We start from the raw sequence: 26,612 nt of genomic DNA on the forward strand, positions 1-26,612 counted from the left end.
CCCATCATCCCCCAGTATAGTAATAACTACACCCCCCCATCATCCCCCAGTATAGTAATAACTACACCCCCCATCATCCCCCAGTATAGTAATAACTACACCCCCCATCATCCCCCAGTATAGTAATAACTACATGCCCCATCATAGTAATAACTACACCCCCATCATCCCCCAGTATAGTAATAAATACACCCCCCCATCATCCCCCAGTATAGTAATAACTACAGCCCCCATCATCCCCCAGTATAGTAATAACTACATGCCCCATCATAGTAATAACTACACCCCCCATCATCCCCCAGTATAGTAATAACTACACCCCCATCATCCCCCAGTATAGTAATAACTACAGCCCCCATCATCCCCCAGTATAGTAATAACTACAGCCCCCATCATCCCCCAGTATAGTAATAACTACACCCCCATCATCCCCCAGTATAGTAATAACTACACCCCCCATCATCCTCCAGTATAGTAATAACTACACCCCCCATCATCCCCCAGTATAGTAATAACTACACCCCCCCCTCATCCCCCAGTATAGTAATAACTACACCCCCATCATCCTCCAGTATAGTAATAACTACACCCCCCATCATCCCCCAGTATAGTAATAACTACATCCCTCATCATCCCCCAGTATAGTAATAACTACATCCCCCAGTATAGTAATAACTACATCCCCCATCATCCCCCAGTATAGTAATAACTACATCCCCCATCATCCCCCAGTATAGTAATAACTACATCCCCCAGTATAGTAATAACTACATCCCCCAGTATAGTAATAACTACATCCCCCATCATCCCCCCGTATAGTAATAACTACATCCCTCATCATCCCCCAGTATAGTAATAACTACATCCCCCATCATCCCCCAGTATAGTAATAACTACACCCCCCAGTATAGTAATAACTACATCCCCCATCATCCCCCCGTATAGTAATAACTATATCCCCATCATCCCCCAGTATAGTAATAACTACATCCCCCAGTATAGTAATAACTACATCCCCCATCATCCCCCAGTATAGTAATAACTACATCCCCCAGTATAGTAATAACTACATCCCCCATCATCCCCCAGTATAGTAATAACTACATCCCTCATCATCCCCCAGTATAGTAATAACTACATCCCTCATCATCCCCCAGTATAGTAATAACTACATCCCCCAGTATAGTAATAACTACATCCCCCATCATCCCCCAGTATAGTAATAACTACATCCCTCATCATCCCCCAGTATAGTAATAACTACACCCCCCATCATCCCCCAGTATAGTAATAACTACATCCCCCATCATCCCCCAGTATAGTAATAACTACATCCCTCATCATCCCCCAGTATAGTAATAACTACATCCCTCATCATCCCCCAGTATAGTAATAACTACATCCCCCATCATCCCCCAGTATAGTAATAACTACATCCCCCATCATCCCCCAGTATAGTAATAACTACATCCCCCAGTATAGTAATAACTACATCCCCCAGTATAGTAATAACTACATCCCCCAGTATAGTAATAACTACATCCCCCATCATCCCCCAGTATAGTAATAACTACATCCCCCATCATCCCCCAGTATAGTAATAACTACACCCCCATCATCCCCCAGTATAGTAATAACTACATCCCCCAGTATAGTAATAACTACATCCCCCATCATCCCCCAGTATAGTAATAACTACATCCCCCAGTATAGTAATAACTACATCCCCCATCATCCCCCAGTATAGTAATAACTACACCCCCATCATCCCCCAGTATAGTAATAACTACATCCCCCAGTATAGTAATAACTACACCCCCATCATCCCCCAGTATAGTAATAACTACACCCCCATCATCCCCCAGTATAGTAATAACTACACCCCCCATCATCCCCCATAGTATAGTAATAACTACATCCCCCATCATCCCCCAGTATAGTAATAACTACATCCCCCATCATCCCCCAGTATAGTAATAACTACATCCCCCATCATCCCCCAGTATAGTAATAACTACATCCCCCAGTATAGTAATAACTACACCCCCATCATCCCCCAGTATAGTAATAACTACATCCCCCATCATCCCCCATAGTATAGTAATAACTACATCCCCCATCACCCCCCCAGTATAGTAATAACTACACCCCCCATCATCCCCCAGTATAGTAATAACTACACCCCCCATCACCCCCCAGTATAGTAATAACTACACCCCCATCACCCCCCAGTATAGTAATAACTACACCCCCATCACCCCCCAGTATAGTAATAACTACACCCCCATCACCCCCCAGTATAGTAATAACTACACCCCCATCACCCCCCAGTATAGTAATAACTACACCCCCATCACCCCCCAGTATAGTAATAACTACACCCCCATCACCCCCCAGTATAGTAATAACTACACCCCCATCACCCCCCAGTATAGTAATAACTACACCCCCATCACCCCCCAGTATAGTAATAACTACACCCCCATCACCCCCCAGTATAGTAATAACTACACCCCCATCACCCCCCAGTATAGTAATAACTACACCCCCATCACCCCCCAGTATAGTAATAACTACACCCCCATCACCCCCCAGTATAGTAATAACTACACCCCCCATCACCCCCCAGTATAGTAATAACTACATCCCCCATCATCCCCCAGTATAGTAATAACTACATCCCCCATCATCCCCCAGTATAGTAATAACTACACCCTCCACCATCCCCCAGTATAGTAATAACTACACCCCCCATCATCCCCAGTATAGTAATAACTACACCCCCCATCATCCCCAGTATAGTAATAACTACACCCCCCATCATCTCCCAGTATAGTAATAACTACATCCCCCATCACCCCCCAGTATAGTAATAACTACATCCCCCAGTATAGTAATAACTACACCCCCCATCATCCCCCAGTATAGTAATAACTACACCCCCCATCATCCCCAGTATAGTAATAACTACATCCCCCATCACCCCCCAGTATAGTAATAACTACACCCCCCATCATCCCCAGTATAGTAATAACTACATCCCCCATCACCCCCCAGTATAGTAATAACTACATCCCCCAGTATAGTAATAACTACACCCCCCATCATCCCCCAGTATAGTAATAACTACATCCCCCAGTATAGTAATAACTACACCCCCCATCATCCCCCAGTATAGTAATAACTACACCCCCCATCATCCCCCAGTATAGTAATAACTACATCCCCCATCATCCCCCAGTATAGTAATAACTACACCCCCCATCACCCCCCAGTATAGTAATAACTACACCCCCCATCACCCCCCAGTATAGTAATAACTACACCCCCATCACCCCCCAGTATAGTAATAACTACACCCCCCATCATCCCCCAGTATAGTAATAACTACACCCCCCATCATCCCCCAGTATAGTAATAACTACACCCCCCATCATCCCCCAGTATAGTAATAACTACATCCCCCATCATCCCCCAGTATAGTAATAACTACATCCCCCATCATCCCCCAGTATAGTAATAACTACATCCCCCAGTATAGTAATAACTACACCCCCCATCATTTCCCAGTATAGTAATAACTACATCCCCCATCATCCCCAGTATAGTAATAACTACACCCCCATCATCCCCAGTATAGTAATAACTGCATCCCCCATCATCCCCCAGTATAGTAATAACTGCATCCCCCATCATCCCCCAGTATAGTAATAACTACACCCCCCATCATTTCCCATCATAGTAATAACTACACCCCCCATCATGCCCCAGTATAGTAATAACTACACCCCCCATCATCCCCCAGTATAGTAATAACTACACCCCCCATCATCCCCCAGTATAGTAATAACTACATCCCCCATCATCCCCCAGTATAGTAATAACTACACCCCCCATCATCCCCCAGTATAGTAATAACTACACCCCCCATCATCCCCCAGTATAGTAATAACTACACCCCCCATCATCCCCCAGTATAGTAATAACTACATCCCCCATCATCCCCCAGTATAGTAATAATTACACCCCCATCATCTCCCAGTATAGTAATAACTACACCCCCCATCATCCCCTCCATCCCATCCACCTGCCTCTCCCGCCGCGTCCTGTCACATAGCCGCCGGCAGGGGTCGCTGCTCCGGGATCTCCGCCTCGGCCGCCGCTTCCTCCTCCCGGATCCCGGTCGCCGCAGTCCTCCGTGGTGTGTCCCGGTGAGGTGGTCGTGCAGCCCAGCAGGTACTGTGATGGCGGGGTGGCGGTGGCGCCTGTGCCGGCCTCCGGGTGTTGCTCCTCCGCTGCTGCAGCCCTCGGGCCGCCGGTGTCCGGCCTGCTGCTGGAGCCGCTGTGGTCCCCGTGCTGCCCGCAGGGCCTCTCCACCCGGGCTGCAGGTGTGCCCGCCGCCCGCTATATACTGCTCTGTCCGCCCCCTATATACTGCTCTGTCCGCCCCCTATATACTGTTCTGCCCGCCAGGCGCCCCCTATATACTGTTCTGTCCGCCGGTCGCCCCCTATATACTGCTCTGTCCGCCCCCTATATACTGTTCCGTCCGCTCGCCGCCCCCTATATACTGCTCTGTCCGCCGGTCGCCCCCTATATACTGCTCTGTCCGCCCCCTATATACTGTTCCGTCCGCTCACCGCCCCCTATATACTGTTCTCTCTGCCCCCTATATACTGTTCTGTCCGCCGGCGACCCTCCTATATACTGCTCTGTCCGCCCTCCTATATACTGCTCTGCCCGCTCGCCGCCCCCTATATACTGCTCTGTCCGCCCTCCTATATACTGCTCTGTCCGCCCCCTATATGCTGCTCTGTCCGCTCGCCGCCCCCTATATACTGCTCTGTCCGCCGGTCGCCCCCTATATACTGCTCTGTCCGCCGGTCGCCCCCTATATACTGCTCTGTCCGCCGGTCGCCCCCTATATACTGTTCTGTCCGCCGGTCGCCCCCTATATACTGTTCTGTCCGCTCGCCGCCCCCTATATACTGTTCCGTCCGCCCCCTGTATACTGTTCCGTCCGCCCGCCGCCCCCTGTATACTGTTCCGTCCGCCCCCTGTATACTGCTCTGGCCGCCCCCTGTATACTGTTCCGTCCGCCCCCTGTATACTGTTCCGTCCGCCCCCTGTATACTGTTCCGGCCGCCCCCTATATACTGCTCCGTCCGCCCGCCGCCCCCTATATACTGTTCCGTCCGCCCCCTGTATACTGTTCCGGCCGCCCCCTATATACTGCTCCGTCCGCCGGCCGCCCCCTGTATACTGTTCCGTCTGCCCGCCGCCCCCTATATACTGTTCTGTCCGCCCCCTATATACTGTTCCGTCCGCCCCCTATATACTGTTCCGTCCGCCCCCTGTATACTGTTCCGTCCGCCCCCTGTATACTGTTCCGTCCGCCCCCTATATACTGTTCCGTCCGCCCCCTGTATACTGTTCCGTCCGCCCCCTGTATACTGTTCCGTCCGCCCCCTGTATACTGTTCCGTCCGCCCCCTGTATACTGTTCCGTCCGCCCCCTGTATACTGTTCCGTCCGCCCCCTGTATACTGTTCCGTCCGCCCCCTGTATACTGTTCCGTCCGCCCCCTATATACTGTTCCGTCCGCCCGCCGCCCCCTATATGCTGCTCTGGTCGCCCCCTATATACTGTTCTGTCCGCTCGCCGCCCCCTATATACTGTTCTGTCCGCCCCCTATATACTGTTCCGTCCGCCCGCCGCCCCCTGTATACTGTTCCGTCCGCCCCCTGTATACTGCTCTGTCCGCCCCCTATATACTGTTCCGTCCGCCCGCCCGCCGCCCCCTATATACTGTTCCGTCCGCCCGCCGCCCCCTGTATACTGTTCCGTCCGCCCCCTGTATACTGCTCTGGCCGCCCCCTATATACTGTTCCGTCCGCCCGCCGCCCCCTATATGCTGCTCTGGTCGCCCCTCGTTCACACCGGGGGGTCTGCGTCCGTATCTAGTAATAATCCGCAGTGTTCACCCGCCGCGGTGCGCAGAAGCCTGTAAGCGCATTCATCCGCTCGCCTCCCGCTCCTCGCCGCTCGCTGACTATTTACTCATGGAGCCTCTCATATATATTTTCGCGCACATTACGGTACGTTCGCGTTTAATATCGCGCTGTAGACTCCGCCTCTGCGATTCTCGCACGCAGTTTCACGCAGATCCGTTGGTTTCTACTTCCCGTAGTTTTTGCGCCATATTTCCCTGTGAGTGAATATATACGCGACTCGCTCCCTTTTGCGTACATTAGCGCCCCCCTGCTGCGGACCGCAGGGATCACAGTGTTAATAACCGCACGGAGCGGTTAGTCTGCTGGACGGCCCAATCACAGAGGAGTACAGGAGGGGACGTGCGTGATAGTCGGCGACAGCGCCCTCTCCATAGCACCATTAGTCACGGTATTGCGAGCGCGTCGGCAGCTGCAGGAGCCCTGAAAGCCGCGCCTGCTGCAGTTTTTGACATGAGGACTTGGTCATGTGACCTGGTAAGAGCTGCGTGCGAAATTCGGACGTGGAGAAGAGCGTTCCATCATCGAGACGCCATTTCTGTGCTGAATTGCGCACGCAGGTTTTGCCCATCGGCAGAACTGAATCCGCGGCAAAAGCCGTAGCGGAGCGCCGCCGACTCTGCTGCCTCGTTAGAAGCTGATTTATCTGTGGTTTATACCGCCGCGAGAACGTACCGTGAATACAGCGAATACGCGCGCCCGCCGGTCGCGGGGCGATAAGGTCTCAGATGGCTTCCGTTTTGTTATGAGAGATTAACTGCGCAAAAATGCCGAAAATTAACGGAAATCTGCTGAAAATGTCCGGCTGCCGCCTCTGAGCGGAGCGCTGCGGCCGCGGCTGAAAGGTGACGATCGCTTCGCCTGTTCGCCCCCCATCATGGCCTCCATCCAGCCGCCCCTCACAGGTGCCACTTAAAATTCTGAAAAGAATGGCGCGGTCCAAACAAACTGCGTTGCTGTTATGGGATCTTTATGGGAGGCGCCACACAGGACGGAGTATTGCGCAGAACATTCCGGTATCCGGTGGTCCGATAGCGGATGTCGGCGCGGCGTTGGGGGCGGAGTTCTGCCATTTTCGGTTCCACCTCACAATCTGCACATCCGGATTTTGGTGCGGATTCTTCTGCATGATGGAATATCGCGCTGCGGAATGTTCCTTCCCGTGTGAAGGCGCCCGTAATGAGGTGCGAATGGGCGCTCGTAGACGTCATCCCGTACGGAGGCGGTTCGCACTCTCCATATTCAGACCCACCAGTTGGCCAAATACGGCAATGAACTAATCCTAACGATTTATGTATATTTTTATAACTGTGAGTCGGCGCGGCGCTGCCGGGGGGCCGCTCTGCGTGAGTCGGCGCGGCGCTGCCGGGGGGCCGCTCTGCGTGAGTCGGCGCGGCGCTGCCGGGGGGCCGCTCTGCGTGAGTCGGCGCGGCGCTGCCGGGGGGCCGCTCTGCGTGAGTCGGCGCAGCGCTGCCGGGGGGCCGCTCTGCGTGAGTCGGCGCAGCGCTGCCGGGGGGCCGCTCTGCGTGAGTCGGCGCAGCGCTGCCGGGGGGCCGCTCTGCGTGAGTCGGCGCAGCGCTGCCGGGGGGCCGCTCTGCGTGAGTCGGCGCGGCGCTGCCGGGGGGCCGCTCTGCGTGAGTCGGCGCGGCGCTGCCGGGGGGCCGCTCTGCGTGAGTCGGCACGGCGCTGCCGGGGGCCGCTCTGCGTGAGCCGGCGGAGCTCTGCCGGGGGGGCCGCTCTGCGTGAGTCGGCGCAGCGCTGCCGGGGGGGCCGCTCTGCGTGAGTCGGCGCAGCGCTGCCGGGGGGCCGCTCTGCGTGAGTCGGCACGGCGCTGCCGGGGGCCGCTCTGCGTGAGCCGGCGGAGCTCTGCCGGGGGGGCCGCTCTGCGTGAGTCGGCGGAGCTCTGCCGGGGGGCCGCTCTGCGTGAGTCGGCGGAGCTCTGCCGGGGGGCCGCTCTGCGTGAGTCGGCGGAGCTCTGCCGGGGGGCCGCTCTGCGTGAGCCGGCGGAGCTCTGCCGGGGGCCGCTCTGCGTGAGCCGGCGGAGCTCTGCCGGGGGGGCCGCTCTGCGTGAGTCGGCGGAGCTCTGCCGGGGGGCCGCTCTGCGTGAGTCGGCGGAGCTCTGCCGGGGGGCCGCTCTGCCGGGGGGCCGCTCTGCGTGAGTCGGCGCAGCGCTGCCGGGGGGCCGCTCTGCGTGAGTCGGCGCGGCGCTGCCGGGGGGCCGCCCTGCGTGAGTCGGCGCGGCGCTGCCGGGGGGCCGCCCTGCGTGAGTCGGCGCGGCGCTGCCGGGGGGCCGCCCTGCGTGAGTCGGCGCAGCGCTGCCGGGGGGCCGCTCTGCGTGAGTCGGCGCAGCGCTGCCGGGGGGCCGCTCTGCGTGAGTCGGCGGAGCGCTGCCGGGGGGCCGCTCTGCGTGAGTCGGCGCAGCGCTGATCAGAAGGAATCCCCGGCTCCATCTCATGACAGATCTGAATGCGCCCAACAGACCCCAATTATAATAGCGGGGGTCGTTCGCTTTCCACCTGGGCTGGCAGGATGATCTAGTGCTGCGCCCGCATGGTGGCACGGTGATGGGGGCTTCGTACGGACCTACGGACGTTTACATGCCCACCTCGCTCTTTTCACCGCATTCCGGGCGGTAAATGGAGCCAATAAAGTAATGGGCGTTGCTCCATGAGCGTGTAGACCATGTGTGTCCGTACGCACGAGAAATCGCTCGCAGCGCCGTACTCCTCTGCGTACCGCAGCGTGAGCGTGTACGTCCGTATAGGCAGCACATCCGGCGCGGTCCGTACGCAGCACGTTGCACATGGGCGGCTTTTTCTTACCCAAACCGCTATTAACCAGGGCAGGGAATTAAAAAACACCCCCACTGCGCGTCCGCGAGATGTCAGGCCTGCGCAGCGCTCACAGCCCGGCGCGGTCCCTACTGGCAGAGTGTATACTTACCACCACCGGTAGCGGATCCGGCTGCAGGCCTGAGCATAAGAGCTGGTGGCTGTCAGGAAGGTACCGCTACACAGGATGGCCACAGCGCTGCAGCAGACTATCGCTCCTGTGCGATCAGAGAGCGGAGGCCGCAGGAGATCGCTCCATTCACTGCAAGCAAGCAGTCCTCGATAGATGAGGGAGTGCCTGCTTATAACCGTCCCAGCTAAACCCATGGCATGCGGGGCGCTGACCTGCGGACGGGTAACGTACCCCACTGCTCGGCCTCAGGAGCCCCTGAACCCCCATTGTAGGTAAGTGCCCACCGGGACCCCCCAGTGCGTTCCTGAATATTGACCAGCGTGCCGTTCACTTCATTGGAGACTCTGACGGCCCTTTGGAAGTGATTGTGCAGGCTCCCCCTGTTGGGGCCATTTCTCTGGATCGGTGGGGATCCCAGTGGTCGGACCCCCACTGATGTGCGAGTTCTGGATGGGGGATAACTTGGCATGGTGGGACTATCCCTTTAACATTCCCTCTGGCTCTTGATTGGCTGCTGGTGTCATACTTGAGCTGTCAATCACGAGCCGGGGGAGGGGCTTATGGCTTACTGCAGAGGGCCCGAGACCGCTGTCTGGCCATGAACCTCTGATCGGGCCGCGCTCTGCCAGTGGAGCGCCAATACCTGGGTTAATAGGTAGGGGGCGCTGTAGTCCTGGCTTACTAGATCATGCCAGTAATACAGGAAACACTGGTGATGTTTATTGGAGCATCTCAGTAATACAGGAAGCATTAGCGGTGGCGGCCGGCCGCGGGGACACGGAGGGGAAGACATGTGGCGGAGGCCGCTGCATACAAGTCAGCTCATGTCTGCCCACTGTCTGTATCCGCCTCTGCCACAGATATCCGCTAAATCCAGGACAAAACAGCGCTGCGCTCCGTGCCGGTGCGTCCAGGAAGATGCCGGCGGCTGTACCCAACAAACCCCTCTATAGTCACTGGGTTCTCTCTGGCGCTGTCTGTCCAGCATGTGCCAGTGCGGCTCTGCCAGCTTCACCGCTGCTCGGTCCTAGGAGGACTTTGCCTGTAATACCAAATTGGGCCACTGCAGGGAAAACGGAGCTGTCTGCCTCCTGCAGAGTGAGATCAACTACTGATGGACTATCCCGAGGATTGGCTATTGATAGTTTGCAGCTGGATATCCTCTCTACGGCTCCTCCACACTGCCGAGGGCCGTGATTCGTGGACTGATGTCGCCCTCGCAATCCTTCTAACTACCCCTGGTGCGAGGCGTTTTCACATAGAAACAGCCTCTCATCCCTGCGGGGCTGCAGGAATCCCCCGGAAGGGCTGCAGGAATCCCCGGAGGGGCCGTCACAGCCGCGGCAGGAGATCGCGATGTTCTCCTGTTGTCTTCGATGGGCCGGCGGTGCGATGGGCGATATCGCAAAAAGAAAGGAAAATCGGTGGTTTCATAATCGTACGCTTTCACTTCCTCTCGCATCGTGAGAAAATCGCGCTATTTTCTCACTAGTGTGAAGGAGCCCTGAGGGAGGTAAGCCGGAGGTTTCCGACAGCGGCATACACCCCTCTCTACAAGAGCGGCTGCTGCTGAAGGTGTGGGCAGGTTTATCCCTCTTTCACATTTGCTGCCGGCTTTAACTTTTAGTTTTTTCAAAAAGGAAAATGCATAAAAACCACTAAAAGCCGCGGGCGGTGCGAGGTCAGCGGGCAGTAAGAGGTCAGCGGGCAGTAAGAGGTCAGCGGGCAGTAAGAGGTCAGCGGGCGGTACGAGGTCAGCGGGCGGTACGAGGTCAGCGGGCAGTAAGAGGTCAGCAGGCGGTGCGAGGCCAGCGGGCGGTGCGAGGTCAGCGGGCAGTAAGAGGCCAGCGGGCGGTGCGAGGCCAGCGGGCGGTGCGAGGTCAGCGGGCAGTAAGAGGCCAGCGGGCGGTGCGAGGCCAGCGGGCGGTGCGAGGTCAGCGGGCAGTAAGAAGAGGCCAGCGGGCGGTGCGAGGTCAGCAGGCGGTGCGCAGCGCAGGGCTAGTAGGCTCTGATCCTAAACAACTGTCACATCTGCCGGAGTTACAGGTTAACCAGAGAGGGGCGAAGGTTATTATCCCCGACGACTGATAAGATGAGGAGGAGGAGCTCTATAGCAACAGCCAGAGAGTGGAGACCGAGAAACAAAAGCCTTCTGTTCCCCGTTTACCCCCCCCCCCCCTCGCTCACATGTATGTGGTTAAGCATCATTTACATGGGACGATTGTCGCTCAAGATTTGTTCAAATGGTTGACTTGTATGGGAGAGTGTTGTGGGCATGTTTTGTGAGCTGTGCAGAGAGGAGGAGGTGAGCTGTGACTATTGTGAATGGTGGATCCTGTGTTATCTATATATATAGGGGTCCCCTCTCAGTGTAATCCTGCTTGTGATGATAATGAGATAATGGCTGAGAGGTTTTCCCTACAGAACAGGCAGTGTCAGACTATTATTAGGCCTAGTGGTCAGTGTGCAGGGAGGGGAGGAGGTGAGCTGTGAAATCACCTGTTGTGAATGGGGATCCCGTGTTATCTACATATATGTGTCACCTCTCATTATCATCACAGGATGGCAATGTGACAACTGCTGAGAAATATCTCTACAGACAGGAAGTGTCGGACTATTATTGGGCCTAGTGGTCGGTGTGAGAACTGCAGAGATGTAGGATATTTTTAACTAGTCGTCTTCTGATGCCGCAGCAAGTGTATTGTAATACGGGGCTGATGTGGATCTGTTCGCACGGCCATATTACTCACGGCGTCTTATAACCTCAGCGGTGGTCGGCTGAGCGATGGTGACTTCCTCATACACACGCATGTGCCCTCAGCTGGGAGAGGGGGTCTGCCATTGTCAGATACCCCTGGCAGCGGCTTATCGGCCCTCAGAGCAAAAAGCTCTGAATTCTACGATAGCCCGCGGGCGTCAGACAGGCACCGTCAGCTGCCAACGGTCAGCATGCCAGAGTGTTTTGCCCGTTGCCTGACCAGCTAAACCGTTTACGTAGCCAACATCAGCCGTCACTAGTCGGATTGCCGCAGCTTACTGTTATACATAGAATTCAATAGTGGCACATTCTGCAGGCAGTTCTCTAGCTCCCTCTAGTGGCCGGGCAATCCATAGTGTAATCCATAGACGCCTCAGGGCTTCAGGATAAGGAAAGAACAAAACAAAAATGGTCTAAAACCTGGAAGTCACAAGTGACCCCCGCGGAGATGTGGGGCTCATTCACATGGGGAAGCAGATTACATGGCCGACTATTGCTCCTGCTCACATATCTCGCCCCCCCCAGCAGGTTTGTGTGGGTGATTGCGCATGCAAATATGTCCGCAGACGGGCCGCCATGTATTTAATGTGCAAACAGGCGGCGGATACAGCGGTTTCCTGCGTATTCGCCGTGTATCTGCGTCGGCCTCTTGCGATGCGTCATACACACCAGGATCAGGCGGATATTTCGTGCAGATGGACATGAAGCCGCTGAGATCATTCGCTGCGTATTTTGCGCGCAGATACTCGTGTGAATGAGCCCCGTCTGTACGACTTCTGAGGCATGCAGACACGGAGTAGTCAGTCCCGATACCCCGCGAGGTGCGACTGGCTCCTGGCTCGTGTTCATGCAGCGGCATCAGACCGCGACGGAAGATTCGCTTCAATTAACGTTTGCTTTTCTTGGAATGAAGCTGGATCCCCGCGGCGCTCGCTGTCGGCCGGCGCTACTTATTACTAAACCTTTGCGTGTTACAACATTAACAATGTGTCATATGAGACGGCCGCCGCATATTGCCGTACACGCCTACTTATGTGATAGATTCGCCTTATTGGCTGCAGGATACGAGTATCGTTCGGTACGCAGCCGCCTGCTGGCCTCATTTGGTCGCAACAGTGTTTCTAAACAAACGCAACAAGTTTCCGTTACATAGTAACTAATTGTGCGCGGTGTTGTTCTATGCGGTGCTGCGCGGTGCTGTGCAGTATTGTGTTGTGCTGCGCGGTGTTGTGCTGTGTGGTGTGCTGCGCGGTGTTGTGCTGCGCGATGTTGTGCTGTGCGGTATGCTGCGCGGTGTTGTGCTGCGCGGTGTTGTGCGGTGTGCTGCGCGGTGGTGTGCTGCGCGGTGTTGTGCGGTGCGGTGCTGCGCGGTGTTGTGCGGTGTTGTGCTGCGCGGTGTTGTGCGGTGTTGTGCTGCGCGGTGTTGTGCGGTGTTGTGCTGCGCGGTGTTGTGCTGCGCGGTGTTGTGCGGTGTGCTGCGCGGTGCTGTGCGGTGTGCTGCGCGGTGTTGTGCGGTGTGCTGCGCGGTGTTGTGCGGTGTGCTGCGCGGTGTTGTGCGGTGTGCTGCGCGGTGTTGCGCGGTGTTGTGCTGCGCGGTGTTGTGCGGTGTGCTGCGCAGTGTTGTGCTGCGCGGTGCTGTGTAACGTTGTGCTGCGCGGTGCTGTGTAACGTTGTGCTGCGCGGTGTTGTGCTGCGCGGTGCTGTGTAACGTTGTGCTGCGCGGTGTTGTGCATTGTTGTGTGGTGTTGTGCTGCGCGGTGTTGTGCTGCGCGGCGTTGTGCTGCGCGGTGTTGTGCTGCGTGCTGCGCGGTGTTGTGCTGCGCGGTGCTGTGTAATGTTGTGCTGCGCGGCGTTGTGCAGTGTGCTGTGCGGTGTTGTGCTGCGCGGTGCTGTGTATTGTGCTGCGCGGCGTTTTGCTGCGCGGTATTGTGCTGCGTGTTGTGCTGCGCGGTGCTGTGTAACGTTGTGCTGCGCGGTGCTGTGTAACGTTGTGCTGCGCGGTGTTGTGCTGCGCGGTGTTGTGCAGTGTGCTGCGCGGTGTTGTGCAACGTTGTGCTGCACGGTGTTGTGCTGCGCGGTGTTGTGCTGCGCGGTGTTGTGCTGCGCGGTGTTGGTGCCTCTGGAGGGGTTTCTGGGCATTTCCTACCGATGGGCCGTGGAGGACGACTATCTCACGACTGTCCTTTGGGAATTCTTTTTCATCCAATCACAGTGCGGCACGAATACGTTGTCCCCTTCTAGCGGGCGCCAGGGTTCTGACCACATTTATAGCGGTTTTATTATGTTTGCACAGTATAAATCCTTTTTTTTTTTTTTTTTGCGGCGCCACATTCCAGGACCGCGGCGCTTTATCTTCCGTTCACGGAGCTGAGCGGCTCGTGTTTTGCAGGACGGCTTGTAGTTTTATTGGCGCCATGTTGGGGTGAATACGAGGTCATTCCTGTTCGTTCCTGTTCGTTCCTGTTCGTTCCTGTTCGTTCCTGTTCGTTCCTGTTCTTCCGAAGCGAGATGACGGGAAAATCGGCAATATTCTCATTTTCCTTGCTGGAATCTCCTGTTTTATGTTGCGGTCCGCGATGTTTCGGACGCGGCCGGATCCGTTATTTGGCGTTTTTTGTTTGTTTTTTTAATTGATTGTTTTAAGCCTTCTATTCGGGGAAAGAAAAATCCTTAATTTATTTTTTCTCTGTGAAAACCTTTAAATCCCGAAGTCTGAAATGACTGCAACGTCTGCAGAGTTATACGGTGTGGGGGAGGGGTAGATGAGCGCAGGCCTCACTATTGCACTGCTTTTTGGAGTAAAACCCATATGTGACAATCAGTGAGCAGATTTGCTCTCTGATTGATGGATTGAACGGGGGGGGGGGGGTTAATAACGGGAGCACAAATGACTGTCCCCCTCCCCTTCTTCTTGCTCTGAGGGCTCATGCATAAAACACTGCGAGTCTGCTCCACAGGTCCACGTATCTCACGGACATGCGCACTGCGAGTCTGCTCCACAGGTCCACGTATCTCACGGACATGCGCACTGCGAGTCTGCTCCACAGGTCCACGTATCTCACGGACATGCGCACTGCGAGTCTGCTCCACTGGTCCACGTATCTCACGGACATGCGCACTGCGAGTCTGCTCCACTGGTCCACGTATCTCACGGACATGCGCACTGCGAGTCTGCTCCACAGGTCCACGTATCTCACGGACATGCGCACTGCGAGTCTGCTCCACTGGTCCACGTATCTCACGGACATGCGCACTGCGAGTCTGCTCCACAGGTCCACGTATCTCACGGACATGCGCACTGCGAGTCTGCTCCACAGGTCCACGTATCTCACGGACATGCGCACTGCGAGTCTGCTCCACAGGTCCACGTATCTCACGGACATGCGCACTGCGAGTCTGCTCCACGTATCTCACGGACATGCGCACTGCGAGTCTGCTCCACTGGTCCACGTATCTCACGGACATGCGCACTGCGAGTCTGCTCCACTGGTCCACGTATCTCACGGACATGCGCACTGCGAGTCTGCTCCACTGGTCCACGTATCTCACGGACATGCGCACTGCGAGTCTGCTCCACTGGTCCACGTATCTCACGGACATGCGCACTGCGAGTCTGCTCCACTGGTCCACGTATCTCACAGACATGCGCACTGCGAGTCTGCTCCACAGGTCCACGTATCTCACGGACATGCGCACTGCGAGTCTGCTCCACAGGTCCACGTATCTCACGGACATGCGCACTGCGACTTTTTAATTTCCTGACATTTACTCACTTGTCCGGATGCTGCGGGGATCTCCTCCGTCGTGGCTGGATCTTCTTTCTTCTGCCCGGCGGGTGAGCTCGGCACACCGGCGCCATGCTTTCTCTTTTTTGGGGGGGGGGGTTCCATCTCTCTTGTGGATCCGCAGTACAGCCACAATGACAGCTGCGGGTGTGCTGTGGATATGGCGGCTTCATTGGCTGCCGTTACTGTGGGATCTGTAAAGAAATGCAGCATGCGATCCGCATGCCGCGAAAAAATCACATCCACATGCATTAAATTGCCTTGCAGATGCCAATGCATCCCTGTGGGCTTCTAGATCTGCAGATCTCCCACACAGATCTTATAATCACAATCCGCCCGTGAACATTGCGCCTTCGGCCCGGAGCTGCAGCCGTGTGAAGTAGAACGAGCGCTCTTCATCCAACACTGCAGAACGAACAGAGCTCCTCCTAAACTGTTGGGGGCTTGGGGCGGCGCTCACACTAGGGGCGGCGCTCACACCAGGGGCGGAGCTCACACCAGGGGCGGCGCTCACAGTTGGGGCGGCGCTCACAGTTGGGGCGGCGCTCACAGTTGGGGCGGCGCTCACAGTTGGGGCTGCGCTCACACCAGGGGCGGCGCTCACACCAGGGGCGGCGCTCACACTAGGGGCATTTTGGTGCAGGGCTGCATATTTTGGTTCATATTAGCACTACAATCATTCGGTGCAGATTTTGGCGCGGATTCCAACCAGATTTCACCCTTTTCAGTTGAAGCGGTGCGGCCGGCAGCGGATCTGCGCCAACGTCTGCTCCGATGATGGAAAATCTGATGTGGGTTATCCTCTACATGTGACGCGCCGCAGAGGGCGGAAGCGATGCAGAATCGGAAGCGGCCAGAACCGCACCAAATGATTTTCCTTTTCCTCCTTTCTTGCAGATTTTGATGCGGTAATGCTGCACATTTGCTGCAGATTTAACCCTTGACAAATTTGTGGTGAACATTTTTGAATTTGACTCTTGACATTTCCTGATCCGTATTTTGACTCTTGACATTTCCTGATCCGTATTTTGACTCTTGACATTTCCTGATCCGTATTTTGACTCTTGTATTTTCGGTTTTCAGCATAAAGTGACGGCTGTATATTTGGATCGGCGCGGCGGTCCGGTCATCTGCAGTGCTGGTGGTCTAACTGCAGGAAATGCCTTGTGTACATCTGCAGCGCGCAGTGGAGGGCGAGCTGGGACTTGTAGTTCTTGTTGCTGGTGATGTTCTAATCCCTCAGTGGGTAATGACTCCTGTAATGTTGGGGGGGTTACAGTCTGCGGGCCGGACCACCCAGGGGGCACACTGCAGGTATTGTGCTGCCGGTAACATGTGTTATTTGTGAAGTGACTTCTCTCTGCTCGTTCCGCTCGTTCCGCTCGTTAGGCTTCGTCTTCACGGTGTTGGAATCGCAGCCTGCGGGCCGTCTTGGCGTTGGATTCTCTTCGGGTCTCGCTTTACCCTTCACACCTCTTCCCTGCGTCACAAGAACGTATTCGCGCTCGCACTGCGCAGTGAGAACAACCCGCTCAGCGGGCTTCTTCACATAAGCGTATTTTTCCTGCGCATTTCGGTCTCGCATAAAAATCTGCCGCATTTGCGCACAAAAAAAGCGCGTATCGAACGATTTCACCCGCTGCAACGACTGGGAGCGCGGTTACGTGCGTGGTGTCTTCGTGTGTGCAAAACGTACAGTAAAACGTGCAGATGAGCGCGCAGATATGGATCGCCCATTGCGCAATAACCCAGTACAGATGCATGCGCAAATGCGCTTTCAGCCATGTGACACCGGCCGCAGTCACAAAGCTTTAGGCCGCATTCGCACTTCAGGTTGCAGTTTTACTACGACTTTACGTTTTATTCCAAACCTTGCAGATATTTCCCGCGGTATCCGCGCTCCGATTGGACGGCGTCTCCATAGCGATACGAGGCGCTAGAAGGGATCCGCTGTAAATTAACCCCTTAGTGACCTCCAACACACCTTTTTACCGACCTCCCTAATGGACTTTAAACCTGCACATATGTCGTTCTAAGGCGGTGGCTCGCTGATTGCTGACAGCCAGGCTGCTGCTCTAACACACGGCTCGGATCCAGGCAGCTTAACCCCTTCCATGCCATAATCACCAGCAACTGCAGCATGGAAGCAGATGGCGGGGGCTCATCCTGTCGCCCATCAGCACCCCACAATGCCATCGCAATGTACCAGTGGGTTCCCACCGCAGCTGGAGGCCCCCACGGACGGCACGTAGCTCATCCTATTGGACCCCGCTGCTGGCAGATTGAAAGAAATAAATGCATTTTACAGATTGTTTTTCCACAAAAAAACCCTTTTTAAATTGATAAAATACCAGAAGAAATTTAAAAAGCGGCACATAATGGGCATTACGGCATTCCTAGCAACACAAACAATGAAAATCCTTGTATTTATCTCACATAGTGAACGCCATGAAAAATACTTTAAAAACTACCCCCAGAATTGCTATTTTTATTTTGTTCATTTCCTTAAAAAAACACAATAAAAAGCAGTGCCGAGCAGTGTAGAGGCGATTCTGGTAGCTGTGGTACAGTAAATCCCTTACGATCAGCTGCAGCGGGGTCTAAATGGGTCTCTCCCCCTCCATTGACTTCTACGGACAGCATGAGTCGTCGCCCTCCTCTACTTCCTCTCGTCTGTCTGCTCATCGCTGGCCTCATAGGACGACGTGATGGTGAAGTGATTTGCGCTTTTGCTAGTTATGACATTGGTGCTCACAGAAGGACAAGTTGTCTCAAAGTGCGGCGACTATTATAGGTAAGCTACGATACATCACAAAGTAACATCACCGCTTCCTAGGATGCCGCTTCTCCTCCGAGGGGTAGGTGAGCGGCGCCGCTGACTCAGCAGGACTATTTGTGTGCAGATGGCGCTGGAGGTGTTTTACTTTTGGAAAGAGCGGTTCTTGCATATTGTTAACCTTTACCTGTGTTGGTTGTCCGCCACACTGTACACCGCAGTACCTGTAGCCAAACCGAAGCGTGACCTCATCCGTGTGCGGGACTAACGACCGTTCGCTATCGGATCCCGCGGCCGGCTGCCACCTCTGTGCTCACAATTATTAGTTTGAGCGCATTTATAGCACTAATGATGAGCGAAGGTGGAATGTAATGGAGACTGACATGTCCCAGAGGTGTCCATGAGGGGTCTGTGTCCATGAGGGGTCTGTGTCCATGACGTGTCTGTGTCCATGACGTGTCCCAGAGGTGTCCATGAGGGGTCTGTGTCCATGACGTGTCCCCGAGGTGTCCATGAGGGGTCTGTGTCCATGAGGGGTCTGTGTCCATGAGGGGTCTGTGTCCATGAAGTGTCCCGGAGGTGTCCATGAGGGGTCTGTGTCCATGAGGGGTCTGTGTCCATGAAGTGTCCCGGAGGTGTCCATGAGGGGTCTGTGTACATGACATGTCCCCGAGGTGTCCATGAGGGGTCTGTGTCCATGACGTGTCCCCGAGGTGTCCATGAGGGGTCTGTGTCCATGACGTGTCCCCGAGGTGTCCATGAGGGGTCTGTGTCCATGACGTGTCCCCGAGGTGTCCATGAGGGGTCTGTGTCCATGACGTGTCCCCGAGGTGTCCATGAGGGGTCTGTGTCCATGACGTGTCCCCGAGGTGTCCATGAGGGGTCTGTGTCCATGAGGGGTCTGTGTCCATGAAGTGTCCCGGAGGTGTCCATGAGGGGTCTGTGTCCATGACGTGTCCCCGAGGTGTCCATGACGTGTCCCCGAGGTGTCCATGAGGGGTCTGTGTCCCGGAGGTGTCCATGAGGGGTCCATGAGGGGTCTGTGTCCATGAGGTGTCCATGAGGGGTCTGTGTCCCGGAGGTGTCCATGAGGTGTCCCCGATGTGTTCATGACGTGTCCCGGAGGTGTCCATGAGGATGTGTCCCCGATGTGTTTATGATGTGTCCCCGAGGTGTCGGTGTCCCCGACATGCTAATGACGTGTCCCCAAGGTTTTTGTGACGTGTCCCATGACGGACGCTGGAATACAAGTCGGCATTATATTAAAGCGGTCTTTGCATTTTTTGCATCATTGGGTGTCCGTTGTTTTCCCCCTCCGGGCTCGCTCACGCGGGCGGATGTGTTTTTGGTCACTGAAATGCGCAGTTTTTCCTGTGTGTGTGTGTGTGTATATATATATATATGTGTATTTGGGATTATGCATTTTCTTTACGCAGTGCGTTTTTCTTTTGTTTTTGTTTTTTTTCCACACTCACGAAAAAACCCAGAAAGCCCATTAGGGCGGACACCCACTGGCGGTTTATTCTCTCTTGTGCTGCGAGAGCAAGTGAAAATACACGCAGCGCAAGAAAGACGCCGGGATATCGCCAGTCTTTTTTTAATGGGGCCAGCGGCAGCAGCGCTAGCCCTATTGAAAAGATATGGAGAATGCCAAGGACTTCTGCTACAGCTGTGACAACTGTGACAGAAGTGCAGCATGCTATCCCATTGCTGCCGGTCCCATTGAAAGCAGTGGTTTGTGGCAAACCCCGCAGTATGAGTGTATAAGCCCTTCCCTGAAAGTCATAAAGTGGTAAAAAAAGAAAAAAAAAATACTCACCGCTCAGACGCATCCTCCAGCTGGATCCCCGACACTGCTGTCCAGCACTTTCAGCAGGTGGGGATTTAAAAAACCCCGCCTCCTGAAAGGGCTGTGCTTATTGGCTGAGCGCTCAGCCAATTACGGCCAGTGCTTACCTATTCATGAATGAGCCCTTATTCACACGTTTCTAACTTGTGGTTTTTTCCCTGATGTTTTTCATGTTTATAGAGAAGCCTATGAAAAACTGCCAGAATAAAACCCACCGACGACCATAAAACCCACCGACGGCCATAAAACCCCCCGACGGCCCGCTGCGATCGCTCTCTGGCTGCCTGTTTGCTTTGAGCTCCTCTACTCGGACAGCGCTTTGGTCGGTGACTGTTTATCTACAGAGCTTAAAGCCCCGTGTAGACGAGGCGACGGTCTGGTAAACGACTGTAACAGGTCGTTCTCGCTCATACAGCCTTCCCCGCTGGATCGCGGGCTTCTCATCCGCTTCTTGCTCAGCGCTTCACCTTCTGGGCAGCATTTACACTCCGCGAGGATCGCGCCACCGAGAGCCAACAATACCGAGACGTAACAGACCTATCATAGTAACGGGATGTTCGGGTCTGAACTCGGGTGTTCCAGTGTTTTCATCGTTTGGTTCTGAGCTAAACACTAAAAGTAGATCAGAACTGCAGGAACAGGTGTGAACGGGGCCTAATCTGAAGTAGTCTGGGACACACCCCCTGTCTGCCTACTCTGCTGCCTGAACCAAGGATGAGAAAGGGGGCGTTTCACCCTGAACTGATGAGCTGGAGTGTGTGTTTGAACCAATCATGAGACACAGGGTGCCTGTGAACCTGAACCAATGATGAGTTGGGGGGGAGGGGATGACCCTGAACCAATCATAAGGCCCCCTGTCCACGGCGAATCATGCCGGCCAACGCTTCCCATAGCATTGCTATGGAAAGCTCCGTCAGCTGTCCACGAGCGAAGAATCATTGCGATTCTCCTCTCGCAGCGGGCAATTTGCAGCATGCTGCGAATTGCCCCGATTCTCCGCGGTCAGCCTATCTATCAGATAGGACTGACCGTCGGAGATTCGGCGGCGGCTCCCGCGGCAGAGCTTCGTCGCGGATAACGCATCGCCCGTGGACAGCCGGCCTAAGTTGGGGTGTCTTTCCCTAAACCAATGATGAGACACAGGGTGCATGTGACCCTGAACCAATGATGAGTTGGAAGGGGGAGTGACCATGAGTAGGTGTTGAGATGGGGTGTGTCTCCCTTGAACCAATGATGAGACAGGGGGCGTCTCCCAGACTACTTCACATTAGGCAATGTAGCTATACTATAGTCACATATCACAGGTCCTCCTCCGCGCTCCACTGACTTCTACAACTTCTGAGCTCCGGGCTGGAGGGACACTTGAAGATGCATCGTGACAACGTTTAGTTTCTTGTGTCAGTAGATTCTTGATGAACGGCGTCAGTGATCAGACATCGGCTGTTGGATATATTTGTAGGGCCGCAGTCGTCGGTTCTCTGTAGACCCGTTTGTCTTGTTTCCTCAGCCAGGTGAATGTCTACAGCAGCAGGTCTCTAGGTAGGTCGCCTACCTACCTCCGGGGTCGTCCGGCCCTCTTCTATCTAGACAATAATGTAACAGTATGTTAGGCTGAGTGAAGACAATGCCCATCAGCCAGTTTCTGCCCCCCTTGTTGATCCAGAGGAAGGCAAACCCCCCAATGAGGCAGCTAGTGAGTTGGTCCTTGTAGCTGAAGCCTTGACCTTCAGCCCCGATGGCTGCCATGTGCCGCCACTTTTTAATTATCTGTTCTTGTAAAAATTCCATCCTTATCACCACGGAGGAAGCGGCATCTGTCATGGCAAAGTCCAGAGATAATGATCTGAGGCACGCATGTACAACATGTCAGCCCATGGGGGGGGGGGCAGCTAACAGGCACACGCTTAAAGGGGTCATCCAGGACATTTGGAACTCTCTATTAATGATTGGTCCGTTGCTATAGGGAATCGCCGTCAGTCAGCTGATCCGCGGGCTCTTGTCTGTATTTCAGCAGGCCAGTTTGGCATTGCAACTGCAGCTCCCATTAAAGTCAATGCAATACCATCCCGGGCCACTGCAATACAGACAGCGCTATTTGCTTCCATCGCCGTCTGTAGTGACTGCGGTGCTGGGAATCAGTTGATTGGCGCCCCCTGCTGTTCAGCTCTTGATGACTTCTCTTGAGGGTAGACAACCTTTCTAAGAGCCTGGCCTGATTATTGGGCCCTGTGAAGGGGCCGCCGATCACCTGATGAACAAATGTTCGTTTTACAGGAAGTCAATCTTTTATGTGGTAGCAAAATAATTGTCATTCGCTTTTCTGCTCGTGTGATCGGGTGATTTGCTGCCACAGACATGGCGTGTCCTCAGGACAGTAGAGTAGCTGATCTTCTGTTTTCTGGGCAGTTGTTCTCCTGCAGTGGAATTATTTCTGCAGGAAGCAGACAGCTCCGTTCCCACTATAGTGGCCAGACTTGGTATCACAGGTCAAGTTCCTATTAAAATGAATGTGAATTCAGCGTGCAATACCAGGCCTGGCCACTATAGTGGACTAGAGCTGTTTGCAAGGCCTTAGCTGATTTATGCAGGAAGCAAACATTTAATAGGCAGGGGTTCTTTTGGTAATGGACTCCCGCCAATCTACTATTAATGACCCGACCTGATGATGGACCATCTATAGTTTACAAGTGGACAACCCCTTTAAGGCATCCTTTGGACATATTTTATTTTTCTTCATGTTTGTTTAACGTATTGGGATGTGTCAGTTTTAGGGGTTGTATCAAGATGCGTCCCCCTGTTCATACAGTAGGCCCTATTGGGTCATGCGAACATCATAGAAGGGGGCGCCCCAAAACAGAGAGCCACTCAGTAAGACCGGCTCCCGTCCGGTTATTACAGGATGACCAATCCCGTTAATACCCCTGTCATGGTAGTTGCCCTACTGCGGCTGCAACTTCCCTGGCAAAATCAGTGGGGGTGCCAAGAGTGGGACTTGGTGCAATCAGCTGATCTCCCCAAGTCCCGCATTCTTAAAGGGGTTGTGCATCTCCCATTCCCTTTAAGAAGGACACGTATATTCCTGAAGACTTCCGTAACAAGTGCGTTCAGACCTCCCGGGTCCTTGGAGAGCGGCTGTAATGTGATGCAGGGATGATCTAAGCCGGAGTAACCAGTTGTAACAAGTCGGAGTGGCGAGCAGTAAGTGGCGGTAATTACTGCTGCGAGTCTAGAAGTAATGAGCAGGTAGGTACACGTGGGAGCCGCCGCCGCCGCCGTCCTTACCTCATACTTGGGCTATTGTTGAGAGAGCAGCAAGGAGGCGATGGAAGGATTAGAGAGCTCGGCGAGTGCCAAGTAATGGAACGCCGTTATTTGCTCTAGTCGGAGAGGAGACTGCGTGTGCCCGCTGCTCTATAGGACGCGCCGCCCGCGAGGATGCCACCGGGTTACTGCATTAGTTGGTCCTAGTCGATCCACAGCGGATTACAGCATCCGGAATGTGAATGAGACAGAAGTCTTTCATTCTAGACTTCCCATTCTTTTTCAATCCACTTCTGGCTTCGGCCCAAAGCATTGAATTAAAAGCTGCCACAAAAGCCTGTATGTAAACCTCCCTTAAAGGGGATGTCCGGGTACAAGTCTACTTACCCCTCCTTGGCCGCCAGGATCCAGCGCTGAAGTCTCGCCCTGGTCCCAACTTCTGTTGTATCAGGTGATGTCACAGGAAAGCAGGTGACCTCCGCAGCCAATGAGAGGCCGCAGTGTCGCGTTCCTCAGGAAGTGAGCGCCGATGCCAGGAGAGCGAGCAGTGACATCATCAATCACTGGGACCTCAGCGGGACCCCAGCGCTGGATCCTGACGGCCGCGGAGGAGTAAGTATTATAGGGGTCCTATTGAAGCGGGGTGGTCCACTAACCAGACAAACCCTTTAAAGCCCATGTACACCTTCAGGGAGCATTCTGTTCACTTTCATGCATGTATCTTAGGCAGGCGATCATTTTTGCAGTTTGTCTTCTGCAGCTTCTACATATCGCTGTATACAGTAAGCTGCAGACTGACTTGTAATAGGAGATCTGTTGGTGAGGCTGGACTGACTGCTATCCAGGACAACCTCTCAGGCGCAGATGCCTGATGGATCGCCCCCTAGAGGATCGCTCCGGTGCTTTTACACAGGAAGGAGCATCGCTAGTGAATGGAGGCGGAGCGGGTTGGGGATCCTCCAGCTGCCTCGAAAATGTGAATGGCCGATGTGATTCTGCTCTTGGCCCGCAGCCGACCGCAATACCAAGCAGAAGTCAGGGTGCCCCAGAAGAGTCGCCCCTAGAAGTAGAGATGACCTCTAAATGCTAATATTATATGAACGGACCTTTATTAGACCCCCGGCCTTCTCACGGCCGTATAAGGAAATTCCCCCCCATGACCCCGGAGTGCGGCAGATGGGAGAATCCAGCGATCGGAGTGACTTCCAATGAGGCCGGGGTCATCTAGACTAGGCGGGGGCTCACTGCTAACCGCGGGGGGTGGCGAGCATACCTTGTGCGGTTTTGGTCACACCCCTTTTTCACAAAGCTCCGCCCCCTAATCAGATGAGTTGGAAAAAGTGTCTAAAATCCCGTAATCCGTGTAGCGGCCGGCCTCTCGGGGTCACAAGTTTACTACTACCGCGCACGCTCACACAGAGAATAGGAATAAGCTGATTTCCTGCTGGACTGTAGCTGTATTTTACAGTTCTGCGTTTCCGTAACGCGTGATCGCGCCCCAGGACACGGTTCTACTGCAGTTTTGTGGATTTTGAATAGTAGATCTGCCCCCGGATGTGAAGCCCCTTACAGTTAGAAGCGCAGGCGATGGAGCAGAAGCTTTCATGGCCATTCTGCACCGCTCTCTGTTTATGTCCCACAAGGTCGGTTACGCCATTGTGCCGCCGCTTCTGCCGTTCGCGGACAGACATGGCGTTCTGAATGCTTTTGGTTACTTTGTGATTTGCTAATTGCACGTAGTTTAATTTTGTACTCTGCACAACACATTAAGGATGATTTACTACCAGAGTCCCATTGTATGAGCGGCGGCCTCCCGGGTAGCGTAGCGTGTGCCAGCGGCCTCCTGGGCAGCGTAGTATTTGCCCCTGCCCAGCACCACACCTCATTAATGCACTAAACAACTCTAACCGCTCTTGTGACACATTTTATACTGCACTTCATGGGGTCAGTCGGAGCGCCATATTGTTCAATACTTTCTAGTATACAACGGGGTCTGGTGGGGGGATGTCACCAGGTGTGGAGCTGATAACGGGGTCTGGTGGGGGGATGTCACCAGGTGTGGAGCTGATAACGGGGTCTGGTGGGGGGATGTCACCAGGTGTGGAGCTGATAACGGGGTCTGGTGGGGGGATGTCACCAGGTGTAGAGCTGACAACGGGGTCTGGTGGGGAGGATGTCACCAGGTGTAGAGCCGACAATGGGGTCTGGTGGGGGGATGTCACCAGGTGTAGAGCTGACAACGGGGTCTGGTGGGGGGATGTCACCAGGTGTAGAGCTGACAACGGGGTCCGGTGGGGGGATGTCACTAGGTGTGGAGCTGACAACGGGGTCTGGTGGGGGGATGTCACCAGGTGTAGAGCTGACAACAGGGTCTGGTGGGGGGATGTCACCAGGTGTAGAGCTGACAACGGGGTCCGGTGGGGGGATGTCACTAGGTGTGGAGCTGACAACGGGGTCTGGTGGGGGGATGTCACCAGGTGTAGAGCTGACAACGGGGTCTGGTGGGGGGATGTCACCAGGTGTAGAGCTGACAACGGGGTCTGGTGGGGGGATGTCACCAGGTGTAGAGCTGACAACGGGGTCTGGTGGGGGGATGTCACCAGGTGTAGGGCTGAAAACGGGGTCTGGTGGTGGGATGTCACCAGGTGTAGAGCTGACAACGGGGTCTGGTGGGGGGATGTCACCTGGTGTAGAGCTGACAATGGGGTCTGGTGGGGGGATGTCACCAGGTGTAGAGCTGACAACGGGGTCTGGTGGGGGGATGTCACCAGGTGTAGGGCTGAAAACGGGGTCTGGTGGTGGGATGTCACCAGGTGTAGAGCTGACAACTGGGGCTGGTGGGAGGATGTCACCAGGTGTAGAGCCGACAATGGGGTCTGGCGGTGGGATGTCACCAGGTGTAGAGCTGACAACGGGGTCTGGTGGGGGGATGTCACCAGGTGTAGGGCTGACGGGGTCTGGTGGGAGGATGTCACCAGGTGTAGAGCCGACAACGGGGTCTGGTGGGGGGATGTCACCAGGTGTAGGGCTGACAACGGGGTCTGATGGGGGGATGTCACCAGGTGTAGAGCTGACAACAGGGTCTGATGGGGGGATGTCACCAGGTGTAGGGCTGACAACGGGGTCTGGTGGGAGGATGTCACCAGGTGTAGAGCTGACAATGGGGTCTGGTGGGGGGATGTCACCAGGTGTAGAGCTGACAATGGGGT

At 54.7% G+C, this 26,612-nt stretch overlaps 1 protein-coding gene across 1 annotated transcript in view; it reads left to right on the forward strand.

The window, feature by feature from the left end:
• The first annotated feature begins 4,147 nt into the window (after positions 1–4,147).
• LOC136631797 (myosin-10-like) overlaps positions 4,148–26,612 on the forward strand; it is a 150,640-nt gene continuing 128,175 nt past the window's right edge. Inside the window, exon 1 of the mRNA XM_066606165.1 lies at positions 4,148–4,236. The gene's annotated coding sequence lies outside the window, so the exon portion shown is untranslated. The remainder of the gene's footprint in view (positions 4,237–26,612) is intronic.

Source organism: Eleutherodactylus coqui, chromosome 6, assembly GCF_035609145.1.
Source record: "Eleutherodactylus coqui strain aEleCoq1 chromosome 6, aEleCoq1.hap1, whole genome shotgun sequence".
Classification (NCBI taxonomy): Eukaryota; Metazoa; Chordata; class Amphibia; order Anura; family Eleutherodactylidae; genus Eleutherodactylus; species Eleutherodactylus coqui.